Source organism: Apium graveolens, chromosome 2 (assembly GCF_009905375.1).
Source record: "Apium graveolens cultivar Ventura chromosome 2, ASM990537v1, whole genome shotgun sequence".
NCBI lineage: Eukaryota > Viridiplantae > Streptophyta > Magnoliopsida > Apiales > Apiaceae > Apium > Apium graveolens.
This window is the reverse complement of record NC_133648.1, coordinates 294005759-294032920: the sequence shown is the minus strand read 5'-3', so window position 1 is coordinate 294032920 and position 27162 is coordinate 294005759. Positions and strand designations below refer to the sequence as shown.

At 35.0% G+C, this 27162-nt stretch overlaps 1 long non-coding RNA gene across 1 annotated transcript; it reads left to right on the top strand.

The window, feature by feature from the left end:
* Window positions 1-22207: 22207 nt before the first annotated feature.
* Window positions 22208-25545, top strand: LOC141706351 (uncharacterized). The gene is made up of 3 exons (XR_012568776.1): window positions 22208-22540; window positions 23403-23447; window positions 25327-25545. It is a non-coding gene; the product is annotated as an uncharacterized LOC141706351 (long non-coding RNA).
* The last annotated feature ends 1617 nt before the right edge of the window (window positions 25546-27162 follow it).

The following is a 27162-nucleotide window of genomic DNA, read 5'->3' as shown; positions in this document are numbered from 1 at the left end:
TTAAATATTTAAATTTATCCGATTTTTGTTTGGATTAATCCCTCCGGTTAATCTCCGATTTGCCGATTAATACCTAAACCGATTAGTACCGATTACCGATTTTTACAACCACGCATGCAAGAGTTAAGGTTGTGTTTGGTTGGGGTGAATGGAATGGAATAGATGTAATTAAAGGAAATAAGTGGGAGTTGGAGGGAATATTTGAAAAAAAAAATTAGATGGACAGAATTGTTATGATAAGAATTGTGAAGAAAATGGGGTTAGTAAAGAATGGAGCATTCCAGCTCAAATTGGGGTGTTAAATGATAATGTAGGTGGTTATGAATGGAATGGGTAAAATAATTAAAATTTTAAAAAATTCAATCATTTTTCACTTAAAATCTCCTCATCCCAATCCATTTCATTCACCCCAACCAAACACCCCCTAAGTATCTAGGAAAAAATCAGGATAAAATTATTAAATACAAAAAAAGCAACCGCCCAAATAATAAAAGACACGAGATAGTAACTTAATACAATTTAATTCTGATTAACTAATAAAATTTTGTAGTCACGATTCAGGCCCTTTAATTTTAATTAAATAATTTACTGAATTTGTAAATTAATAGTTTCTTAGTTAAATATATAAGATCCATATAATATATAAATTAATAATTTAATCTTACATTAAAATTGTAGATTTATACAAATATGTATTTTAAAATAAGATTTTAATATAACTTGCTTCATTTTTAAAATGATTTTCATGTACACTATCCATCTAAGTGCATAACTTAGCTGCTAAGTGCATCAGGGAGCTCCGCTATACTATTCACATATGTCTGGAAAAATCACTCAATGTAATTGTTATTTTAAAGAATAACCAATTTTATAAGGGGATGTTCAAAATAATTCCATTGGTGCGCGGCGTGCCCCCTTTATCCAGGAAGCTCGCATGCAGTGTAAGCGTGGGTTATGTTCGCATCATCTGTATGCGCATATTTTGAAAATTTTAAAAGACAACGAATCGGAGGGCAGTAGGCTGTTGAATTGTGTAGGGGAGGGGGTCAGATTTTTAATCCTAAATTTTCTAAATCCATACGGACTATTCGATCGCCGTAACGCCCAAGTAGTCAGCCTTCTCGAGAGATTGTCGCCCAGCAACCTCAGCAACCAAAATACAACGGATATAGTTATGGAACCAACATACAACAAGAACCAATCGTGAGTGTAAATATGTCTAATTACCAAGCAAATATAAAGACACAGCAGATTTACGAGTTTGGATGCTCAACCTTTTATTGACCAACAATATAAGGATACAATCCCAAGAAATGCTTATAGACTTTGCCTACTGCCTAACATATAGTACAAGTGCAGAATACAATATGAACTTATACAGAATAACACTTAAATTACATTCATAAAATGCCTATTGATATATACTAGAGCCAGTTTCCCACACAGCCCCAACTATCGACGGTTACAAGCAGTTCCATAATTTGAATGCCTTCAAATTCGAAATTTTCTACCAGTTCTTGAGCCCCAACTGCAAGATAGTTACTCAGTAACCCACTTGTGCATATCCTAAAAAATATACACACATATATCACATATATAAATCAGCCCCCAAGTTTCACACATGTGCCTACATTTTTTACTAATCCCTTTGTCATTTTTGGACTTCAATCTAAACTCCCAGCTCACTATTTTCGACATATAAATTAGCCAACCAAATTTATCCTGAGTTGCCATAGCGCCCAATCTAAGTCGCCTCTTAAACTATATGTCTAGATGATGGTATTTATATTAAACTATATGTCTAGATGATGGTATTTACATAGATGATGGTATTTACATAATATGCACAAGCATAGTGTTTTAATCCCACTGACTTATTATTCTTTATGAATAAGTCATGCTTTTCATAAAATTTTGGATATTACATGGTTATCATCAATATCTACACTTCTCAGGTCCTCAGTCTGAATTGTATTCACTTCCTTCTCTTATTCATTGTATTCTGTAATAGACTTTTACAGTCCCAATAAAGTATTTATGGCACCAATGACTTTTAAAATTTATTCATGCGTCTTCTTGGCCTTCAAATACCTAATTTTTCATCACCTCATCTTTCATCATCCACTCTAAACTTTTACTTCCCTTCTTTAATGGAAATCATATTTCTTTACGATATCAACAAGTTCTTAGTTGATGGCATGATATTTGACAGTTCTATCTCAGATGAGGAAATGCATTTTGTCCTGGCTTGCATCCAAACAACAATCTTAGAAAAGCAATCCAGAGAAGCTATTGTTGCTGCTCTTATTACTGCTCGTGCCAATTCCCGTAGAATTACCACTTGAAGTGGCAATCAAGGAAGTGCTTCATCCTCTTCCAACAGTAGAGCCTAGATCTCTAGATTCTGGGGTTGACTAGGATGAAAATGTTTATTTAAAAAGAACTTTTTATTGTAAACTGCTCTTTATGAATAAAATTTATGGTTATCTGTACATCGCTATTTGAATCTCTTCTTGATTATTTGCTTTTCTCATTGCTAATATAATTTTTCTAGAATTTGAATCTTCTCAAAATTCGCATATCATGTCAATGAGACTACTCTCCTGAAGAACCCTAACGCTAATAATGTTTGTTAGTCAACAGTGGATAGAAATTTGCAGGTGATCGGTTTGATGAAAGAATTAAGATAAAGATGATCAAGCAACTTTCACTAATATTCCCAGAAGTAAATAACTTGACCTTAAATCAGTAACTTTAAGGGATCCCACAAGTAATTAACCACTTTCTGATCTCAATTCCAAAAACATAAGTGATCGAATTACAAAGAAAATAGTCAGAAAAATAAATCATATGAGTTGAGTGATACAGAAGCCTCTATGAGACAATACAACTGACATGTAATTCTTAAGTGCATTATCGAGTTACCTTCCTCAAAAATACTATAGTCTTGAATGAATATTTATACTTGCCTCAAACAGTTACCACACAAACCAACGGAGTTCAATATGAACCAGTTATTTGTAATTGAGAAGCTCATCACTTGAAACTTTTTCTTTCCTCTAAAAAATATTATCAAAACTCAGTTCTGACTAAAACCTTCTTTAAAGATCAAAACTTTCTTTGCAATCAAGAAGCTTAACTTGTTTGAGTTGCTTGCATTAAAATTAGCAATATAACAGGTTCATTGCTAAGCCAAACATTCGTGAAACACAATGCCTGCATTGTGATTCCTAACTTAGAATCCACTTCAAGATTTGTCTAGAGGCTACATGCTGAGTTAGACCTTTATAATGCCACATCAAAAACAATAATTTCATCACTCTTTAGTGAAGACCTTGGATATCCAACATATTTTAGGTGCAAGTAGACTTGCAATGGCTATATGGCATGAGAATGATATTTCTGAGGGAAAATCATTTAAATCCACTCATCATAACTGTTGTCTATGATATACTTCACTGAAGTATTGAGATAATAAGTTCAACTAACTTGATTTATCAAGTTGGGAAATCCACATTTGAGTGGTCCCTCCCAAAGGGGACCAGGGTTTTTGAGAATGTTATCTAAGTGGAAGATACATTCAAATCCCCTCTAGTGTACTGGAGTTTCATGAAAATGAAGAACACATCCACACAACCACATGAATGCCTTGATTATGAATCATTCCTCATATGAGTACAAAGGTTCATTTTAGAACATGAAGCGATTTCATTTCTTGGGACAATGCCTTTCATAAATTCAGATTGATGTGATGCTTATTAATGAATAATCACATCCCAAACTCATCAAATATGAAAATATCTCCTCAAATACACCCAACAGCTCATCTAGTCTTCCCCTGAATGTTGGGTATTTACCAAGACCTAAAAAATAATGATGTAAATCTTAAATTCATGATGAAGACATATTTTAAAACTGGTGTTCACTATGCTCTGAATGATATATTGGAACATCAGTCTTTCATTTCATTCATAGTCAATTAAAGCTGTATTGTCAAATGTTAATCAGTTCTCATAACTTTCAACTGCCATGACACTCTCAAACTGTTATTCTCTTCTCTTCATAAATGACTATCGTTCAGTTGTTGATAAGTGTTAGTTTATAAATAGCTAGTCCTCTGGCATAGCCATTTACAAGTCAAATTGTGTATCAACAGCTATATCATAGCAGTTGATAATATTATAGTCTGTAAATCCCGTGCAGTTTGCTAAACACAATCATTTTAAACACCCCTAGGTCTGAGGGAGGGGAGGTAAACACTGAGAGTGAGAGACTTTTTTTAAAGCAGGCAAAAGAAGAGGATTAAATGAGAGGTAGAGCAGTTCATTCAGCCTTGCAAGTAAAAGATGAGTGTTCCACCTTAGAAGGTGATGGTGAGGGTGTGGGATGTGTGAGCCGGGGGGAGCCCTTGATGCAAGAAAATAGAGAACATGAGTGAATTACAGGTACAGCTGGATGCTTCATGAACATCTTTAGTGATTACATCAGAAGACAGATACAAAGTACAAGCCAGGATGTCACACTATAACTGCACAAACTCAATGTTTTATTTGAGAAAGTCAATCTTTACAAATCCTCAAAGTGAATTAAACACTCTTGAAACTACTATTATTTTAAACCATTGATGCTAACAAAAAGGGGGAGAAGTAAGTTAAGTAGTTTAAGCTTTTAGAAGACAGAAGTCATAGCTCAACTGAGGGGGAGCAACTCTAAAGGAACAATCTACAGAAGTCACTGCTCTAGCTTGGGGGGGGGGTAACTCTAGCTAGAACAGGAGCAATACAAAGAATAAAATTTAATAGAGTTGTTCAACTAAGGGGGAGCAAGAGATCTCTAGTTGAGGAGGAGCTGAAGATAACTCTGTAGGTATATCCTGAAAATCTCTTCAAATAAGAAGAAGTAAGGGGCATCGAAAATTCATTAAAAGGTAAATAGTACATCAACAAAAAGGATTAATGGCTCAAGAGAAGATCTTTCCATCACTTGGAAGCTCGGAACTGGCTTAGGCTGAAGACATGTAAAAATATTCAATTATCAACAATTCAGTATCTAGTTGCAATTGGCCACAAAGTCAGCATAACAACTTCAAGCCAATAAGAAGTCATAAAATCCCATGAAAAGGACAAGCACAGCTACAAGGAAAAAAGAAAGTTCAATTATTAGGATTCATTAACTACTGAAATTAATGAGGATCCAATTATGTTCAATGTATCGCCTATCAATCCTGAAAAAAAAGTTTTTCAAGCTTATCTTCAAAAGGGGACATGAAGGTCTACACAAATCAGTCTTCAAAATTTCAAATTTTCTATTTCAGATAAGGAGACTAAGGAAAATAACTCAATCATGTATCTTTCCAATACTAATGAGTGCTTTTTCAAGACAAACTTCATCCAAATAAGATCCAAGAAGTTGAGAAGTAACATTTTACCTCATACTGATTCTATAGCAGTTAATGAACACAAGATAAGAAGTAGTAGCTTACAACATCCATCTCAGTTCATCAATGAAGGATATGACATGGAACTATGCTTAGATTTAGCAGAAACTGGCAATTGTACTTCAACTGCCAGAAGTCTAAATCTTTAAAGTTTTTACTAGAAATCTAGCATGTCAAAGTAAAGGATGAAGGGAACTTTTTTAAAAGGACGTATTGGAATTTCAAATTATAAAGAAATCTGAAAGATAACATGTTCACACATGCTCAGATCGAAGGAGCAATTTTTAGAGTAACATCTTTCCTCAAAACTATCTCCTTGTACTTTTCATTTTTAAGCAGCTTAACATACCACAATTATGCACGCCTAAAGCGTAATTTATCAGGATGTGTTTTGTTATATCAAGGGTGTAATTTATGATTATTATTTTATTAGTCATAAATTGGGGGAAATTGTTAGGAATCAAGCCTAAATTTTGATGATAAACAAAACTATATTTGCATAATTATGTTAAGACAGAATTTAACCAACAACTGCTAACCATCCTAAGGGATAAAAATTGAATGAGTAACCCATCAAATGATGTGGTCATTATAACATCTTCTCCGAGGACTCAATAAACATATATCAATGCAATTATTCATTCAGAAGTCATGTTGACTCAATGGATAATCTAGAATAGGATGTCTAAGTGTAAATATTCGATGCCATGTAATTCATATTAAGTGAAGTGAATCTCCGACTGCTAAATGAAGAGAATCACCAACTGCTAAATATATTAGCATATCAGCTGCTAATCAAGTGACTATCAATGGTCAAGGGAAACTCTAGCAGAATGACTTCCAATGGCTAAGAAAGTCCTAGAACTAACAGCTATTGTGGCGCCCTCCAAAACCGGGTAAGAAATTCGGGGTCCACAACACAAACACCATATATAAACCTGTTTATATAATAATTATAATAATATATGCAATGACCCTACTTACCATAATCCACGGATCGCAACAGTTCAAAGTATGTCCACAAGCCACAACCTTATTATTACAAACGTACTAAATCCCAAATTTATTTATCTTACAACTAAAGTAAAACTTTATTACAAACTTTTAACACAAACTAAGCCACACATCTTCCGCTAGCTTATTCCATTTTAACCTAAAAACCTAGCTTGCGCACTCGTCTGGGGATCCTCGCTACCACCAATTTCTTTTTTAACTGAAAAAGAACATAAACAGATTTGCAAGAGTGAGCAAACTAGCTCCGAAAGTCATGATGACAGTCACTGAGATTACTAATGATCAGTTGAAATGATATAAGGAATCAAGTTTCCTGATAAACAATAATTAGAATTGGATATTCACTTTCAATTTTTTTTTAAAAAAAACAAGGTTAGGCTGCTGATCAGTCACGCACTAACCCCGAGCAAGGACCCAGTTTTGCTCTATATACTGGATCCAAGGCACACATTGGCCTATTATGACCACGAATCCGATCCGACCACGAATCTAGTCCATATTTAAAAATAATCCAATTCCATAATATCAACATGATAAACAATGTAAAACAATAAACTAAATTATAAACAACATTTATCTTGAAGCATAGGGTGATTCACAACATCCTGAAGGTATAACAAAGTAAACAGGAAGATTGATTTTCAATCCAGGGAAAGAATCAGAATGTAGAAGACCAAGGGTGCAATGGTTACAAGGATTGCTCTTTTGTTATACAAGGCATAAAGGTTTGTATGTTAAGCAATTTCATATCAAGAATCAGTATGTGGTAGATATGTATTTATGGAGTAGTATCGTATGTGGGGGTTCGTATCTGAGAATTCAACAATCAATGATTTACAAGAAATCAGGCTTGCGGCTCAAGATTAATAAAAATCAGGGTTCAGGGTTAAGTACTTCAAAGTACTTGCAATATAGAATAAGACCGATTATGAATACTTGCAATTATACCACAAGGAAGAGCAGAAACACTTGCCTTATTAATCCGCTTTTACTTTACTAGAACTGTCAATTGGTTCCCACTCACTGACCACTTGTTTTCCCTTTCTATGTCTCTCCTCCTCTGTTAAACATCACATTTAGTTATCAATACTACTTCTCATCTAATTCTATTCGTTACAAGCTTTTATCTACCCTTCGTTTCACCCTAATCCGACGTACGGATTGAAAGTTACAGCAAAAACCGTCAAACAACGCACATACAGTCATATTGTACAACAATCGGATCACATATAACACATAGCACATAAGATATTCAATCTAAATAATTTTTTAAAGAAGATTCGGGGTTAAAATAATTTTTCAGGTATTTAATACGAATTTTTGAACATTTTCCGGAATTAAAACGGGTCTCTGAATCATTTTATAATTAAATAATAGGGTTCGAACACCCGAATCTGACTTTAAAATGATTTAATAATAATTATCGAGCCTTGAAAATAATTTAAAATAATATTTTAAAGCTCGAAACTATTTTTTAGAATTTTTAAATCCAAATAAATAATTAAATCTAATTAAATAATCAATTAAAACTAATTAAAAACTAATTAAATTAATTAATCAATTAATATTTGAATTAATTGACTAATTAAATAATTAATTATCAGCTAAAATTAATTAATTAAGTAATTAAGATTTATTTTAGAATTAAAATAATTTTCAGAATTAAAAATAATGAATTTTGGAATTTAAAATAATTAAAAACAAAATCTGAGAATAAATTATAAACAGTAATATCATTTTATAAGTTTTATAAACAGGAATCTAACATTTGTAAAATTCTGAACCTTCAGTGACTGAATTGCAAAAACAGGTTTTGAGAATTGTTTTTGGAAAAATTTGGATCAAAACCGGGTCAAACCCCGGGTCAAAATAGACCCGAACGGGTCACTCAACAGCTGAGAACCCGTCGGATGAACTGCAGATTCTGGTGGCCGGAAAATAATCCGGCGAGGATCGATTTTGACAAAAACAGGTTTGTTGGACTCGATTCTTATGGGGTTTTCATTCTATTTCACTCCAGGAACTCAAATCAACCCACCAACAATTCAAACGTTGCCTGGAATTCAAAATCCGGCTAAAAGTTCATAAAAAATGGCGAAAAGTTCAAGAACTCAATGAGTACTATCAAGGAATCATTTGATGCCTTACTATATACCAATCGATTGCAAATCAAGCAAGGAACACAACCCAATCATCCAAATCAACTAATAACCCCTAACGAAAGAATGCCTAATTTCAATTAAGAACATTCATACTATATAAATCCTAATTCAATTAATCCGAAGATAAAACCTCTTTTTCTATATGTTATTCAACTCCAAATTCATCATATAATATGCCAAAATGATCAGGAAGAAAAGATCTACATGATACAATCATCAAATCACATAAACAACATCAACATCAAAAATTCCTCTTTTAATCATTAAATTCTTCGAATTAAAATAAATAAATAAGAAAATAACCTTGATTTCTGCACCAAAAGTGATGATTGATTCAGAAAGAGCTTTTTGAGAGCTTCAAATCGGTATATTGGCTTGATTCTGAATTCGGTAACGCCTTCGTTTGTGAGTTTGTTTTTTAAGAACGCGACGATTAATTAGGGGTTTCTCTGTATTTTATCGGTTTTTACTTGGTGATTATGGTTATACGAATAAAATGAAATAAGAAAAGGGCTATTTATATTTATAGAATATTAGTACGTGTTGGATCGTGTTAGATCGAAAAATAAGTTACTTAGCCGCTAAGTAACTGCAAAAATGATCGGATTGGATAATGTTTTGGATAAGTATCAACCTGTTTTGGATAATTATCAAAACTTTTGGATAATTATTAAAATTTTTGGATAATTATCAAGACCGGAATTCTTATAAAACACTTTATACGAAGATAATGTTATCGAAATGGTTATCGTATCGAAAATTTTGTGCCAGGACGCGTACGGGTCAAAGCGTACTCCGGATGGAAAAAGTCAAAACACGGAAAATGTCCGGAATTACCAGATTAGTTTAAGAAGGAGTTTTCGGAAGAGTTTTGGGTTGTAAAAACGTAAAAACGGTTGAAGTTGGACGATTCTCGGCTTTATAAAACATTTTTGTAATTATTTAGAAAATAATTAATAAATTCATAAATCATTATAAAATCATTTTTGTTATTTAAAATAATTAACTAAATTGTTTTTGGAATTTAAAAGTAATTTTTCTGAAATTCAAAATGAATTTTGAATTAATTTTTAAAAGAATTTCACGGAAACAGTTTTTAGAAAAGGGATTTGAGGAAAAATGGATCGAAGTTGGGTTATCTCCCGGGTGAGAAACCAGGTCTTTGACCTGCCAAGAACAGGCGAAGAAATCGCCGGAAACCATGGCGGAATCCGGCGACCTCCCAGCCGATTCCGGCGGTCAGGAATCCTGGTAAGAACGTAATTTCCCCGTCATGATTTTTACACCAGAACAATCCTTACTGTTCCAGCAATTCATAATGCTAGAATCAATTCAAAAACACCCCAGAATCAAAACTTCCGATCAAGAACAACCAAAAATCGAACGTCTCCGGCGAAATTTCAGATTTGTACAAAAATTGAACCAAATTTGTAATAACCCCAATTTTTGAGAAATTTTGAAACCCTTATGAATAGTGTTTTTGCTGAACGAGAAAACTTTTCATGCCACGCTATGTAGGGGTTCTGTTATTGATCTTATGGGATATTATTAGTACTCTATGTGGTATATAAGTGTATGTAAAGATCGTCAGAATCCAATTCCGAACACTTTGATTTTTCCCGGAAATCCACAAGATACGGAGAGAATTGAGTATAAGGTAACATGATAAAAAGGATTGAAATTAAAGGATTATAGGAGAGGATCATAAAAGGAATATAATATATTGAGAAAGGTTAAGGGAACCTAAGTAATAAGATCCCGGGTATGATCCCTCAAACGATAAACGAGAACGAAAGATAAGCGAACCGTAAAACAAATAAGTGACCAAGAGACAAGCTTGTACAAGAAGCCAGGGATTGTGACATCATCAAACCACAAGGTGTGGACAAGTGGGAGCATAATGACATGTGCAAGGTGACACAAGCATGACATAGAAGGGAAGGAAGTGTGGTTGAATTATAACCACACAAAATCAAGGTTAATTAAGTCATTAACCAAAAACAACACAAAAATCAACCAACCAAGCAAATCATTTCATTTTCATCAAACAAAACACAAAAATATCTTCTTCCCAAGCTAGCTCTCGGCCCATTTCTTAAAATTTGAAGATCCAAGCTCCACCACTTACTATTTAGCAAGGTAATTATCTAAGCTTCCCCATGGATAGTTACATACTTCCTATAAGTTTAAGCTTCTAATTCCAAGCCAATCTTTTTCTATAAATCAAGGAAGAAGATGGTGAATAGTACCCTTCAAGAAATAACTTTAGTTTTCTTGGATTTTTATGAAAGATTAAGGTTATACAAGCAAGGATCAAGGTTCTTTTAGGCATTCAAAGCTCTTGGGTTGTGTTAGGAAGCTTCAAGGAGGTATAAACAACTTTCACCTTTAACTTATAGTTTGAACTTTGAGTTTTGATGAGTTTATGGATGGATTAATGTCTATATAGAAATATCCATGTATGTATAGCAAGATCCATGTATGTTAGATAGTTGGGTTGGATTTGTGGTGATTTTGGATATGAATCTTGGTTAATGGTTAATGAATCTTAAGTTATGGATTAGTAGATCATGTTTGTGGTTGAATAAGTTGGAAAACCTTGAGATTATGGACTGACTTTGCCTTGATATAAGTTGTGTTTGATGTATTGATGATGGTTGGGTGGTTTGTAGTGAATTGGTAAAGAATTGGAGTGGTATAAATATTGGTAATCGCGTAAACATAGCCGTCGTAATGTCCGATTTTCTTTGGACTGTTTTTGTGCATAGCATTAGGACCCGAGAACCCCCTGCTAGATTGTGACCACTGCCATGTTTAGATAGCTCATGTTACGAGCTTCGTTTTGATATGTAGTTCGTTCGATTCCGATTTACGGTTTAGGAGAAACGACCGTTTCAAGTAACGGCGTTTCGCGAACGAAACTTTTTCCCTCGCCTTACTTTGAAATGTAGGTTAAAGACCAAAATGGGTTAATTAATGCATGAAACATTTATGGTAAGTGTTTTAGGCAGTTGGTAAGTCACTCGCGAAGGAATCGCTTTAAAACTCATAAAGGTTAAATTATTAAAAATGGTGGAGCCGAGGGTACCCGAGTGACTTAAGCGAATCAGTGAGCGCAAAACAAGCGTTAGAGTCTAAGTTAGTTAAAGTATAGATTCACAAGTGACTTTGGTTTAATTCCAACTTACTTGTTGTTTATAGGTTATCAGACTCGTCCCGAGCCATTCGTAACCCCAGTCGCTCAGGCAAGTTTTCTACCAGTTATACTGTTGTTGTGATGTATACACTTGTATATGCATTATCTTGCGATAGATGCATGTTGGTTATTTAGCAAATTCTTGCGATATATTGTAGCATGTGATATGGTATATATGCATGCCTGTTTCATATTCTTGAAATATATATCTGTTGGTTCAGTTGATGATACCTATGCTAGAGGATAGCGGTATCTAGCATATACCCTTAGTATAGGGACCCAAAGGTGAAAATATTTTCTAAAACCGGGAGTCGAGGATCCCGAGTAATCTTGTATATATGGATATGGATATATATATATATATATATATATATATATATGGTTATAGTTTTCCAAACTATTAATCGAATAAGGTTTATTCGATAATTTTAAACTTTATTTTATTATTGAATATTATTTCGAATATTATTCGAGGGCTTATGACTCTTTTATATTATTTATTGAATATTATTTGAATATTCATTTGAGGATGTATGACTCCTTTATTTTATTTAATGAATATTATTTATAATATTCATTCGAGGTATTATGACTCAGCTTATTTTATTTATTGAATATTATTGAATATTCATTTGAGGATCTATGACTCCGATTATTTGCTGAGATATATTCTTTATTTTATTAAAGAATAAGATGTCAATAATCAAACTTATTTTCGATTATTCAAATAAAGATAATACTTTCATATAAGTATATCTTTGGTTATTTAATACTCGTTTCAAGTATAAATTTTAATACTTCTACTTCAATTATTTTTATAAAGACTATTCTTTATGGGAATATTATTTAATTAATAATATTCAGATATTTTCTAATATTCTGGGGACTGATTTACTTCATTAAATCAGCCTTACTCCAAACACTCTTTAAAGTGTTTTCGAGTCTTCAAAATGATTTTTAAAAGTCAGAGCGGATCCCAAAACTCATTTTTATATTTAAGATCTTCCTTTTTAAAGGGGATTTAAATACTCGCTCAAAACCTGGGGAATCCGGCTCTGTGGTGTATTTTATATTCGCAACAAGGTTGCAGATTTGGTAAATGAATTGATTACTTGCCCAACGTTCGGGAAGTAAGCCCCTCTCATTGAGTCGGCATAAGCGACAGGCCGGGGTACGGTCTATTATTGTGTAAGTGGCTCAGTGGGAGTCCATCAAATGCATAAGTGGCTGAGTGGCAGTCCAGCATAGGTCTTAATTATGACCAGGGTGATGACCAGTGGGGAATTCGTCCATCTACTAGTAGAAAAGGTTACTTATTGGTATCTTTGCCTGATCAGCAAGATATCGGGTTTATGCCAAAATTCTTTTCCTTTCCAAAATTCATTGGATGTTTCAAACTCCGTTCATACTTTGCATAACAGAGGTTCCAGGAAATGTTTAAAGGGATATATATATATGGATATATATATATCGGGACTAAATAAAGTATCTCATAACTTTTTCATTCAATAATATTTCAAAGATTGAATCTATTCAAGTCTTATCTTGTGGTCTCATCAGTGGGATGAACTTTTGAAATTGATTATAACTTGAACGGTGGTAGTTCAAGTAGTATTTGGGAATGATATAAGTGTAGTGAAGTATTTGGTAACTTCATCTTTTAAACTTATATCTAATTAATAATTGTCTTATGAATGACAAAGATTTTCAGAAAAACGTTGAGACAAGGTTAGATATATGAGATCACCTTGCAACGATATTTTTTATATACAGTCATACACTGGGACTTTGTGTATATTATGCATGGAAGAGGACTTCCAATATTTTGAAAAGTATATATGTATATATATATATACTGAATATTTTGCGACTTCATCGCATTAAGTTATCAACTTGGTTCATTTCTTTTGACCAAGACTTTCATGAGTATTATGAGTAGACTCATATACTGTAAATAATTATGCATATTATTTTGGTGGGCTTGCTGCTCACCCTTGCTTTTTTCTTTCATCACACAACATCAGATAGACAAGATGAACTGGACCAAGCTCCCGATTCGCAAGAGGTTAGAAAACGTTCGGCAGTCTTCTGGAAGCGTTGATGCTGCTGTAGCTGAGGTAGGAACTACCAATAGGCTAGGCTTTCAACTTTTGATGTACCAGACTTATGTATAATATGAATTGTAATAATGGCAAATAAAATGTAAATCTATTCAGAAAACCTTTTAAGGTGTATTGGCAGATAATTGTGGAATATAATTACTTGTGGTTATATTTTTTTTTTGATGTTCATCTCTGAGACTATAACGGGTTGTGGTGTGTGTTAGTCTGGGGTCACAGCATAAGGTTATTTTTATTAAGTAAGTGAAGTGGTATTGTGGAATGAAAGACCGTGACGACTCGGATCCCCGACCCCGGATCTGGGGGTGTTACAGAAATGGTATCAGAGCTAAGCGTTATAAACCTCAGAGATGATGGGACGTAAAGATAATAAGTTCACTAAGATAATAAGAACTCTTGCCAAGTTCATAGTCGGACTACCTAACGTAGTACTGACAGTTAAAACCCTTATGGGAACCCTTATAAATGTAGCGATAGAAGCGTAGTTCATTATCGTATAGAGTAGCGGGACTCCGAACCCTGAGGTTGAGGAGCAACAGCGCGATGATATTTTATTACTAATTGGAGATCGGATTGTGGATCCGATAGAGTGTCCTAATGCAGAACCGGATGATGTTGATATTAAGGATGTTGTCCTAGAAGGGATAGTTGCTGAGGAGGATCCCATGGAGGATCCTGACAAGAATGGATAAAGGGCCACTGATGAATTGATGACCATGGTTAGGTCAACTACCAGAGGTAGGATTGGTCGGTCACTACCGGAGGTTCGTTCAAGTTTGTAAAGATAGTAGCCCCTTTAACGCGACTTACTCGTAAGACTGAGAAGTTCGAATGGACAGAGAAATGCGAGAACAGCTTTCAAGAACTGAAGCAGAGGTTGGTGATGGCCCCTATGCTGGCGTTGCCGGATGGAAAAGGAGATTTTGTGATTTGTAAGTGACGCTTCGCATAAGGAATTAGGGTGCTTCTTAGCACAGCAAGATAATCGCGTCTGCGTCAAGACAATTAAGGTAATATGAAATTTGATATCACCGCCCATGAGCTTAGGCTCGTGGCAATAGTTTTACCCTAAAGATTGGAGGCACTACTTGTATGGAGAGAAGTGCAAGATTTACACAAACCATAGGAGCTCTAGTACCTTTTTACGTAGAAAGAGCTCAATATATGCCAGAGGAGGCAGTTAGAGCTAATCAAGAATAATGATTGGGAGATTCTTTATCATTCGGGGAAAGCCAATATGGTGGCTGATGCCCTTAGTAAAAAGGAGAGACTCAAGATGATAATGTCTTTTGGAGAGTTTATAAGAGATTTTGAGAAAATGGAAATAAAAGTGAAGGTAACCGGAGCCGGTACCGAAAAGCTGTTTGAGATAGCAATACAACCCGAATTATTGGAAAAGAACATATTGTGCCAGTAAAAGTGATGAATGAAGGCAGAGAGCCAACAAATAGATATGAGATTAATACCGAGAGAGATGATAAGGGAATAATGAGGTATTCCCATAGAATTTGGGTTCCAAATGTTTAAGAGCTTAAAGATGAAATCTTAGATGAAAGCTAGTTTGAGGAATAAGAGTTAGAGCAAACCCTGAACGTGATAGTCAGGGAGGTTGCCACCAAGACAAAAAGGAACCCATAACATGATGAAGTGGAAAATGAAGATTTTAAATTAAAAGATGACTCCAAGTATGGGGAGTAGGAAGAAACATTTAGACTGAGGAAACAAAAGTCGAGCGAGATAAGGAGACCCAAGACGGTACTCCTATACGGAAATTCATGGACCTGTCTTAAAAGAACTTAGACTATTATCCCCAACCACCACCTTGAGGAAACAATGCGGTAGGAAATTCTTCATGACCTTTAAGTCGTTAAGCTCTCAGAGTTCCAAGGAACAGGTTGACCCAGTCGAGGCAATAGCCTGGCTAAAGGAAATAGAGGAATCATTTGAGATTCTAAATGATTGATGAACCACAAAAGACTATTTTGTCACTTACCCTCCTAAGAGAGAGACCACCCGCTGGTGAAAGACCAAGAAAGGCACGGAGCCAGAGGTTAGAATAAACTGATTTAAGTTCAGTCAATTGTTTTAAGAAAGTACTTTCCAAGGTTATGGAGATAGTGTAAAAGCTTTAGAGACAGAACAAAGGCAGACGAGTATGATGAATTATGAATCTAAGTTGTAAAAGTTATCAAGATTCGTTCTGAGGACACGAATCCAGAATGACGGGATGTATGAAATCAATGTTATGTTGTGTTGGTCCATGAAATAATGATAAGAGAAAGGAAAATAAAAAGAAACTGAAGTGGAAAAGAATATAAAGGCAACAAAGTTTGAGGAATGATAAGGGAGTTGGGTATGAGGAAACCCTAAAGACTCATAGCAATAGAAATAGAAAAGTATGTAATCGTCAGGATGATGATCCACCATGAGTTAAAATTGATGGTTGAAGGCATAAGAGATACATATATTGTACCCCCTTTAAGTTGGGAGGATTCGAGGAAACCTTGAGATAGTTCGAAGGATAAATATTGAGACACGGATAGACTGAGGAGACAAGAAAGTAAGAAATCAGGAAAAATTGGATGAAGGAAGTGACCTTCAATAATGTGAAATGTAAGACCGGTGGCATGATACCCAGAAAGGGAGACGCCAGATATGAAAGATATCCCAACATTGAGGTGACTGTTGAGATAAACAACAAAAGTAAATAAGGAATTATTAAGAAGAAGTTCACGTTGAACACGACCAATATCTTCCAGAACATCCATGTTATCGTTACCAGATTAGGCAAGAAAAGCGGATAACCGTTGTTATCTTTTGGAGGCCATTTTGATTAACCTCATTTTGTATACAGATGTTATTGTGAAATTAGGCATTTACTATCGAGGTGGGAATGATTGAATAAGATACCCATATCAGGGATATATGACTTTATTTATCCATGGAAGGATGCTTGTACCTTTTTAAAGGTGGAATTAAGGATAGAACATCGGTAACTTAAAACGAATCCTAGGGGAATGCATAAAGGTTGGCATTTCACCCTTAATAGGGATAGTATGAGTTTTGACAGTATGAATTGGAAAGGATTAAGGTAATAATAACCTTTAAGGATCAGTGGAGAAATTCTTCAGAAGTATATAAACAATGGTTCTACTATTAGTAAATGGTATTGTGATATGCCCTGTATCTAGGGAATACAGGAGGAACGATTGAAGGATAACCTTAGAGGTTTTATAAGGAAAAAGGTAATATTCAAAATTCTCAAGAATGGAAATGGGGATAAAGGAAATATGACGTAATTATAATGATGCCAAGTGGGGCACGTGTTAAACCACGAGAAAGTATGGATCAAACCAGTAAAGGTTGAAATTGTTCTAGGCAATTAGGACTTAAGATAAAAGATGTTCTAAGTATAGTTGAGAGTCAGTCGTGACAGTGATTAACCTCTAAAGACTGAGGCAATAACTTATGGAAAAATGGTGATTTTTTTTTTTACTCATCAGATTTTAAGGAATACATCTTCACATAAGCTGTGATTGAAATGAGGTAGAAAATTATTTGGAGGTGGTTAAAATGACATTGACTGTAAGGAAATTGTACTATCAGGAAAGGCCAAAGAGGTGGCCGACACTTTAAAGGTAAGAGGATAATTATAGGCACTTGTGCCAAAGGAATACAGTGATGATGGTTAAAACTGTGAAGGTTGTATTATGGTTTGGAAGATTGACATTCCTTCTGATGACTGTGTAATACCCAACCGTAATAGTAGTTAGTAAAGGTTTAATTCGTGTAATCGCCATGAGCGGGCTATCTATCTCAGAAGATACTATCTTGAGATAAGCCAGGACCATAGTTCAAAAAGGACTAAACAAACCTTTGAGTTAAGTCTTCTATTGAAGGCATATGATTAAGAATGGTATTAACCTGCTATCATTGCTTTGAGCGAAACTCTTCTGCAAATTTTATCTGCTTCATGTCATGAAAGTACGTCAGAGTTTGGAGTGTTCTTCATGAATTGTGATTGGTGGTTATGTTAACTCCTTAGGAGAATTAGATACGAGATGTATGGACTCCGTATGGTTAGTTATTAAGACTTCATGGAAAATGAATGACTACAGTAGGTCAGTGGTGGACCATAGTAAGGCAGTAATGATTCTGCGATTAATGAGTTGATTACAACCGTGAGAGTTGTATTGGAATGGGTGTTGAGATTGAGTACCACTAATCGGGTAGTGGTAGTGTATAAGTTATCATTGATAGACTAATTAAGTAGAGTATCTACCTAGTGAATAATTATTCTTTCTTATCAATAGAGAGTCGTATTATTATACGAGGAAGGTTGCGGTGCAAGCATAGAAATTCAAGTAACGATGATGTCTAGAATGAGATCCCAGATTCGATTTTCGATGTCGAGGGAGTTTCAAAGGTGATTATGTATAAGCTCAAGGAAGAGTGTGGGTCCATAGAATGATGGACGGGATAGCGAAAATATTTAGGCATGGGAAATACGAGGCTATAATGCTTGATGCTGATATAAATACGTATATGTTTTGTTCTCCTATGACAAACCTCTATAGTTCAGAGGTAGGTTCCAAGCCAGATATTTTGTGGCAGTATATTTTTTTCATATATACAATTCTCTTCAGTTCGTTCTTTTCTCTTCTTTTCATTTCATGTAAGCTGAGAAGAACAACCCTTCCAAAAGGGGAGGTATTGCCGAATGACTATCTATCTGTGTGATAGAAGCCGAGTAGGATACCAGCTATTGTTTAATTGCTTGTCAAGTACTAAAGGCTGGCCACCTTCTGTACTAACTATGCAATATAACAAGTGTTCATGATCATAGTGATCTCTCAACAAATTCCTTTACTTCTATTTGATTGATCAAAACTTTGGAAAATAGAAATAACTGAAAAAGGAGTAATAAAGTGGTGGTAGTATGCGGAATGGGAACACATTCGTGATACTAAGGTTGACGTGGTTATTAAAAGGTTATAGAACGCTAACGAGCAAAAGTATAACCCGTATAATATTAGGAACGGAAGGTAGTAGCGATTACGAACTGGAAAAGAATGGGTATTGAGAAGCAAAAGTTCTAATGATAAAAGCAATAATGAGAGTCTGTGCAATAGACTTGAAAGAATTTGGAATGATCACTTAATTCGGATTGAGTTATCTTACGACAATAGATCATATGTCATTATCGAGATGTCGCCTTATGAGATCCTTGAGGGAAGACAATGTCGATCTCCCTTATGTTAGGATGAAGTTGTAGAGCGCAAGATGCTCGGACCCGCAGTAGTCCAAAGGACCAAGGATATGATAGATCTAATCAGAGGACGGCTGGTAGTAGCCCAAGATGGACATGATAAGTATGTTGATTTGACACGAAAGGATAAAGAGTATGAAATAGGGGACCTAGTAATGATATAGGTATCCCTTGGAAAGGATTGATGAGGTTCGGAAAGAAAGGAAAGCTAAGTCTACAATTTGTTGGACCCTTGGATATATTAAGACGTTTGGGAAGTTAGCATATGAGCTAGCCCTAACCCCGAACCTGTAGCAAGTTCATAACGTGTTCCACGTATCAATGTTAAGGAAGTGTAATTCGGATGCCAGACAAATAGGGGCATATGAGCGCATAGACATGCAACTAGACGTAACCTATATGGAGCAACCAGGAAGGGTATAGAGTAAAAAGGAACGAGTGCTTAGGAGAAGGGTTATCAAACTAGTAAGAGTTTGATGGTAGAACCACAATGTGGGAAAATTTACTCGAGAGTTAGAAAGTGCAATGCTAAGAGAGTATCCCCATTTGTTTTCTATCTGATTCCGGGACGGAATCCTTTTAAGGAGGGGAGACTGTAATAACCCCAATTTTTGAGAAATTTTGAAACCCTTATGAATAGTGTTTTTGCTGAACGAGAAAACTTTTCATGCCACGCTATGTAGGGGTTCTGTTATTGATCTTATGGGATATTATTAGTACTCTATGTGGTATATAAGTGTATGTAAAGATCGTCAGAATCCAATTCCGAACACTTTGATTTTTCCCGGAAATCCACAAGATACGGAGAGAATTGAGTATAAGGTAACATGATAAAAAGGATTGAAATTAAAGGATTATAGGAGAGGATCATAAAAGGAATATAATATATTGAGAAAGGTTAAGGGAACCTAAGTAATAAGATCCCGGGTATGATCCCTCAAACGATAAACGAGAACGAAAGATAAGCGAACCGTAAAACAAATAAGTGACCAAGAGACAAGCTTGTACAAGAAGCCAGGGATTGTGACATCATCAAACCACAAGGTGTGGACAAGTGGGAGCATAATGACATGTGCAAGGTGACACAAGCATGACATAGAAGGGAAGGAAGTGTGGTTGAATTATAACCACACAAAATCAAGGTTAATTAAGTCATTAACCAAAAACAACACAAAAATCAACCAACCAAGCAAATCATTTCATTTTCATCAAACAAAACACAAAAATATCTTCTTCCCAAGCTAGCTCTCGGCCCATTTCTTAAAATTTGAAGATCCAAGCTCCACCACTTACTATTTAGCAAGGTAATTATCTAAGCTTCCCCATGGATAGTTACATACTTCCTATAAGTTTAAACTTCTAATTCCAAGCCAATCTTTTTCTATAAATCAAGGAAGAAGATGGTGAATAGTAACCTTCAAGAAATAACTTTAGTTTTCTTGGATTTTTATGAAAGATTAAGGTTATACAAGCAAGGATCAAGGTTCTTTTAGGCATTCAAAGCTCTTGGGTTGTGTTAGGAAGCTTCAAGGAGGTATAAACAACTTTCACCTTTAACTTATAGTTTGAACTTTGAGTTTTGATGAGTTTATGGATGGATTAATGTCTATATAGAAATATCCATGTATGTATAGCAAGATCCATGTATGTTAGATAGTTGGGTTGGATTTGTGGTGATTTTGGATATGAATCTTGGTTAATGGTTAATGAATCTTAAGTTATGGATTAGTAGATCATGTTTGTGGTTGAATAAGTTGGAAAACCTTGAGATTATGGACTGACTTTGCCTTGATATAAGTTGTGTTTGATGTATTGATGATGGTTGGGTGGTTTGTAGTGAATTGGTAAAGAATTGGAGTGGTATAAATATTGGTAATCGCGTAAACATAGCCGTCGTAATGTCCGATTTTCTTTGGACTGTTTTTGTGCATAGCATTAGGACCCGAGAACCCCCTGCTAGATTGTGACCACTGCCATGTTTAGATAGCTCATGTTACGAGCTTCGTTTTGATATGTAGTTCGTTCGATTCCGATTTACGGTTTAGGAGAAACGACCGTTTCAAGTAACGGCGTTTCGCGAACGAAACTTTTTCCCTCGCCTTACTTTGAAATGTAGGTTAAAGACCAAAATGGGTTAATTAATGCATGAAACATTTATGGTAAGTGTTTTAGGCAGTTGGTAAGTCACTCGCGAAGGAATCGCTTTAAAACTCATAAAGGTTAAATTATTAAAAATGGTGGAGCCGAGGGTACCCGAGTGACTTAAGCGAATCAGTGAGCGCAAAACAAGCGTTAGAGTCTAAGTTAGTTAAAGTATAGATTCACAAGTGTAAGAACCCTGATTTTTGTAATATTTTAAAACTTTTGTGAATAGTAACTTGAGCTAATTAAGTAATACGTATGGGGATCATCATTAAATGAATAGTGGAATTTTGAGAATCCGAGATCATATTCTTGTTTATCGAGGAAAATAAGTGAATGTAAAAGCCGACGGAATTCGAAGATTCACAATTATACTACGTGTTTTCGTATCCGTAAAGAATGTCGTAGAACCGGGAATACTACGTGAAATAAATAATATATCAAGGTATTTCTATGATCAAAAGAAGGAATGGAATTGGTTATAGGATTATAAGCGATAAAAGAAATCGCTACGAAACAAGTCGTTATACGTGGAAACTATCGGAATGGAACGATGATTGCATTTACGATAAATAAATGAATGAGAAATTAAATCCCATGCAAGTTGGCCATGCATAACCAAGTCCTAACTAGTAGTTAGGAGTGTAACTAGATGATTAGAAGCTAACTAGAATAGTTAGTGGAATAGTGTTGAATAGTGATGGGAGACAAACAAGTACACAAGCCATACTTCTCCCTTTTCTCACTTCACCACACAATCAAACCAACCCATACCTTTGCCAAATTATTGTCAAATCTGCTGCATACATCCCATATATTCATTATACACTCCCACACTTTAGCCACAAAAGAAAACAACCACTTTTCCCTCACTTAAAGCTCTCCCATTTTTCATTCCAGCAGTTCGGATTTTCTGAGCAAGGGAGAAAGAAAAATTCATAACTCAAAATATACTCATTCAAATATCATGAAATGTTTACCATAGCTTCTCTATATCATGGGTAAGCTTCGTACCAAATTTCAGCCTCAAATTAATATTTTTCAATTTTATAAAAATGTTTGAATGAGGTGCTGAAAGGTAACTCCGAAATTTTAACTTGTTTCTTGGTTTTGTTTCTTAAGGATCTAGCCCTTCTAAGTGTTTTCTAAGAAAACCATGCCTCAATAATCCTAGCACTAACCTTCCTAGTATCCAAGAAGGTATAACTTTCAACCCTTTAAGGTTTTATGGTTGGATTTAAGAGTTATGTTTGTTGTAGTGTTAAGATCCAAAGGATTGTGTTTGTTTGAGTTTGTATTGATTATGTTCTTGCTAAAGACTTGAGATGTTGAGTTGTAATCCATGTATGTGGTACTAGATAGAGCATATAAGGTTCATGTGGGTGGATCTTGAGAAGTACTTGTGTTTATGATGGTTATAGGTAGTGATTGTGTTAAGATCAAGTAGTAGAAATTGAGTTTGGGCATTCTTGTACTTGATCTGTTTTCTGCAAGACCTTCGGCCATGAAAATGGTTAAAATTTGAAAACCACTGGCCATGACTAGATAGATATTGTTTTATAGTTTCTATACATGTGTAGATCATCATGAGGAGATTTACGGTTTAGGAGTTATGGTCGTTTTAGTGTAAAACATTTCTGCGATTAGCCAACTGCACTTAAGTCCACTTGCATGGTGATTTTGAAGGACTTAAAATAATTTTGAGATTCTGGAAAAATTATGAAAAATGGATATGACAGTAGAGAAGACTGTCCAAAAAGAATCTTGGGAAAATATTAATTTTTCGATTTTATAAAAATATTTTGGTAAAGCGAGCGCAAGCGAGAAACGCATAAAAAACCTAGTTTTGACGAACATTTTCTCACGTTCGAGCTTAAAACTTGAAATGGACTTTATAAAGCGAACGATCGATTTCAAAACCTGACCATGTTATAAAGTGAGAATATAAGTGTTGAGAATGTGACGATCGGAGATTCGTTATACTTGAGTAGTTGCGAAAGTTGCTTAATAAAAGCGAGACGTTAATCGCGTACTAACTTAGACCGTTGGTTTTTGTTTATAGATCGCCAACCAAACACCAGAGACCATACCACTTCGATTACTCGAGGCAAGTTTTCGAAACCCTATCTCATACTATCCATGGTATATATATACTGTTGTGATATTGATGCCATGATTTACAGTTCAAATATATATATGCTTGTCTATGATATCAATGCATACGAATTATGCGATTGTTTACGAAAATAAATTTCGTTTTACACGAGTATGAGAAGTTGAAACGTATTTCAAATATAATATATGATAATGGAAGTTGAAGATATTTTAATAACGATTTAATTCCGGAGAGAGCCGGACGCGAAAGATTTCTATTTCGATAAATAAAGTACGTTCGCGTAATATATATATCAAGCGAACGATTGAGATTTTGACTTAAACTTCGAGAAATATTGGTTTATTCATTTAAGGGACACCCTTACTTGATTGATTATTTTATAAAGCGATATTTAAGGGATTATTAAATATCCAAAAAGTATTTAAAAATATACTGAATAGTTTATAAATAATTTCACGTTATTTAATAAAGATTTAACTATTCAAAGAGCAATTATAGGATACCAAATCATGTTTTGATTATTTGATTAAGGTGTCTCCATTCGTTGGACCTTATTCACAAAATATTTTGTATTTAAGATTTTTATTAATTCATTGAACCTTAATTAGAAATACTTTGTACTTAAGATTTTATCAATTCATTAAATCCCTCTTATATAATTATGAGACCTTAGATTTTTAATATCTTCGGACTTCTAAAAACTTATTTAAAAATAGACATAATTTCCAAAGGTACTTTCTAAATTATTCAAAACTCTTGAAAGAGATTAATCATTTGAAACGTATCAAAACCTTAGGGAACTTAGTCTTGAAGCATAAGAGTTTTGCTTCCTCGTTCAATAAAGAACAAGTGAGTAATATACGTGTCACCCTACTACAGATAGGGATTTGAAAATGATTTTAAATTCAAAGATCCGACAACTCCCAAAGATCAATTGAGTTAAAAGTGATGAATAAAACATCTTATTTTCAGGTCAACTTTTAACGACCTATTCCTTCGAAAAAGGATTTTGAGCAAAAGATATAACTGTTTTGGGACTGGAATGTGGCCTGCCCGGCACAGAGTGGTATCGGGCAGTGACCAGGCGCGGAGTGGCGCATTATGCAAGCGCGGAGTGGCGCATTGTACGGTTATATGGTCTATGTGACCATTGACTTTCGGACTTGCACGACAATGGGCAACCACCGTGTAGTGTCTTGATGAGCCCAAAGGTGGCTAGGTTTGTATTCCTTCTACTAGTAGAGAAAATTTCGTATTCGGCTGATCACCGATACGTGGTTTATTCCAGTATAGTCCCTTTCTTCCATTTTGGAAAAACTATTGTGAAATATACAACAGATAGCCGATAAGGCTGAGTTTTAAACAAGGATATTGATGAATATATATCAAATCCATTTGAGAAATCTGCTGATAAGGCTGAGTTTAAATAAGGATGTTGATGATTATATATCAAATCCATTTGAGAAATCTGCCGATAAGGCTGAGTTTAAATAAGGATGTTGATGATTATATATCAAATCCATTTGAGAAATCTGCCAATAAGGCTGAGTTTTAAATTGGGATGTTGATGAATATATATCACACCCATTTGAGAATCTTGGTTCGAGTAACATCTTGAGATTTTGAAATAAAATGAGTACGAGTATAAAATGATTTTGAGAAAGAGATGAATACAAGTATTCAGTGGATATACTATTGTAGTTGATTTTGAGAATATTATAAATTTGATAAGCATATAAACTTTTAGAACGCTTTGGAGATACAAAGTATAATTATTGGTTTTATTTATCCTTACATACTTAATTATGGGGATATATACCTTGCTGAGCTTTAATGCTCACCCTTGCTTTTATATATCATATCACAACAGACTACCAGCATGGATCAGACCAGGACTGCTGTCCGTAGGCGGGTAAGGAACGCTCGTGAGTTCCGTAGGCTTTTTGTGCGCCAGCCCCGTCAGGTAGATAAGTGGAAATGATTTATTTGATAATGTTTCCAAGCATATAACCTGTGTGTATGTGAGTTTGAATAAAAGGTCGAGTAATATTGTGAAAAGAGAATTATTTAATTAATAAGTGATCGTAACGACCCGAATTCACGACCTTGGATTTGGGGGTGTTACAGAAATGGTATCAGAGCCAAAGGTTATAAGTTTTGGAAGCAGTAAGAGTAAAATGGGTAGACTGAGGATCTAAAAGTTAACAAAAACTCTCATCGAGTTCGTAGTCGGATTACTATGGAGTAGTCGCGACGGTAGTACCCAAGGGGACCTTAGCCTTAAGAGTTGAGGCATTGGTTGAGTTATTAACAGTCGATTGAAAAGCCAACATTAAGGGAAGAGAATGAGTTGTAGCACTCAGAGAAAAGATTGCTAAGAGTTATATGCGAAAGAGAGTCCATTGGTTGAGCCAATAGAGTTTGTTGATGGACTACCAGGAGTTATGTTGAAGTGTTTATGTGAAGTGTTATACGGAAATTGATGGAATCGTTTAAGATCGACATAATGAGGAAAGGAGAAAATTGTACATGATTTTTTTATAATGTTGATATAGAAGTGGAGCTAAGTCTCCGGAGAAAGCGGGATGAAGACGATACCCCAATACCATAGGTTGATTGGAAAACCCGAGTCTTGCCACTCATAGCTCTTTATAGAGTGTCCTTGAGGAGACATATTAGGCAAGAATCAAGATGCTTAATTCTTTTACTATTAAGGTTATTACATTACCTGAATTGGTTGAAAGTATTGTTCCGATAATAAGGGTTCAATACATGACGAACAGCGATTCTACCAAGAAGGGTATTCGCTATACCATTGAGGAATCTATGTCCTATAAGGAAGATTTTAGCGTGTCCCATGATGAGAATGCTATGCGATAATACGAAATCATTTCGTCCGTTAAGCCATTATGGTTCGACACGGAAAGCGAGAATCGACAGAATAATTTCTGAAAAGTTTCATGCTCCTGCAATCAACGCAGCAAGCTCCGAACTACTGGAGGAGAAGACCAATAAGTCTGACGCAGAATTCCAAGAGTGGGATGTCACTAGGAGCTACGTGTATATTCTCGACAGGATGTCGTCTTTTGTTAACGCATCAAATCAGGTGCGTGGGCACAACGTTGCGAGTAACTAAAGAGGAATGAAGAATGTATTTGTGACAAAGTGAGTTATTAAGCGACTTTAACATAATGAGTAGAGACGCGAATAATGTTATATTGGTGATCTTTTATAATAGCATAACGATGCCACCGCGACATATTGGGAAACTAGAGCAAACCCTGCTGAATTGGTAAACCAAAATAACCAAGAACACGAGGAAGTCGAATATAATGAATTCGGCTTAGAGGATTACAATGAAGAAGAAACTATGGATACTAACGAGGGGGAAGGCCAGAGAGGAAACCCCATGGACCAAATTATGAATCTTCTTCGAGAGAATTTAAATTGTCACCCTCAACCCAGGTGGATCATGTTCCAGTTACTAATGTCTTTAAGGCCTTTAAGTGGTTAAAACCCCCAGAAATTTCAAGGGACTGCTAACCTATTAAGTCCAGAGCTTGGCTGAAAGAAATGGAAAAGAGCTTTGAGATAGTGCCCATAGAAGAGACGCAAAAGACTGTGTTCACCAGTTATATGTTAAAAGGAGAAGCAAATTATTAGTGGGAACCTAAAGGAACCTTGGAGACTGATGTGATTATCACAT